This window comes from Bison bison, unplaced genomic scaffold (assembly GCF_000754665.1).
Source record: "Bison bison bison isolate TAMUID 2011002044 unplaced genomic scaffold, Bison_UMD1.0 scf7180017864365, whole genome shotgun sequence".
Taxonomy (NCBI): Eukaryota; Metazoa; Chordata; class Mammalia; order Artiodactyla; family Bovidae; genus Bison; species Bison bison.
Window position 1 is genome coordinate 3,053,791 of NW_011494937.1, and position 1,645 is coordinate 3,055,435.

Genomic DNA, 1,645 nt, shown 5'->3' on the forward strand with positions numbered 1-1,645 from the left:
TCCAGTATTCCTGCCTGGGAAGTCCCATGGACAGAGGAGCCTGGCAGGCTACAGTTCATGGGGTTGCAAAGAGTCAGACACTACTGAGTGACTAAACCTAAATAAAAATTTTAAAAAATCTTAAAAACATTTTATTTAAAACAATCAAGCAAAAAGTCTCTGTATATCCACGCAGTGATGTAATACACAGATACAAGGCTGCTTCCAACACCGCTTAACCTCAAGAGGGAAACTCTGTAAAGACACCATTTCTCCCTTCCAGTTCTGCCAATGGAGGAAGCAGAATTTAACTTGATGGGCATACATAGAAAGGAGTTGACTGAATGGGTCTGCAGAAAGATCTTTGATCTGAATATTGGTCCCAAGATAGTATCAGGAGGTGTTTCTCTCTTTGCATTTTTAGGAATTCAGATTCATGAAATCTTTGTCAGATTTTTGGGTCTTGTGTCTACTTAATAAACATCCATAAAACTGACTGGTACATTAAGTGCCAGTTTAAAAAAGCCTTTTGTTATAGAAATAACCAATTGCAGACAAAAGTAGATTCAGTTCAGTTCAGTTCAGTCGCTTAGTCGTGTTCAACTCTTTGCGACCATAGCACTAAAAGATGATGTGAAAGTGCTACACTCAATATGTCAGCAAATATGGAAAACTCACCAGTGGCCACAGGACTGGAAAAGGTTAGTTTTCATTCCAATCCCAAAGAAAGGCAATGCCAAAGAATGCTCAAACTACTACATAATTGTACTCATCTCACATGCTAGTAAAGTAATGCTCAAAATTCTCCAAGCCAGGCTTCAGCAGTATGTGAACCATGAACTTCCAGATGTTTAAGCTGGTTTTAGAAAAGGCAGAGGAACCAGAGATCAAATTGCCAACATCCGCTGGATCATGGAAAAAGCAAGAGAGTTCCAGAAAAAGATTTAATTCTGCTTTATTGACTATTCTAAAGCCTTTGACTGTGTGGATCACAATAAACTGTGGAAAATTCTGAAAGAGATGGGAATATCAGACAACCTGACCTGCCTCTTGAGAAACCTGTATGCAGGTCAGGAAGCAACAGTTAGAACTGGACATGGAACAACAGACTGATTCCAAATAGGAAAATGAGTACGTCAAGGCTGTATATTGTCACCCTGCTTATTTAACTTATATGCAGAGTACATCATGAGAAACGCTGGGCTGGAAGAAGCACAAGCTGGAATCAAGATTGCCGGGAGAAATATCAATAACCTCAGATATGCAGATGACACCACCCTTAGGGCAGAAAGTGAAGAGGAACTAAAGAGCTTCTTGATGAAAGTGAAAGAGGAGAGTGAAAAAGTTGGCTTAAAGCTCAACATTCAGAAAACTAAGATCATGGTATCCGATCCCATCACTTCATGGCAAATAGATGGGGAAACAGTGGAAACAGAGGCTGACTATTTTTTGGGGCTCCAAAATCACTGCAAATGGTGATTGCAGCCATGAAATTAAAAGACGTTTACTCCTTGGAAGGAAAGTTATGACCAACCTAGACAGCATATTAAAAAGCAGAGACATTATTTTGCCAACAAAGGTCTGTCTAGTCAAGGCTATGGTTTTTCCAGTAGTCATGTATGGATGTGAGAGTTGGACTATAAAGAAAGCTGAGTGCAGAAGAATT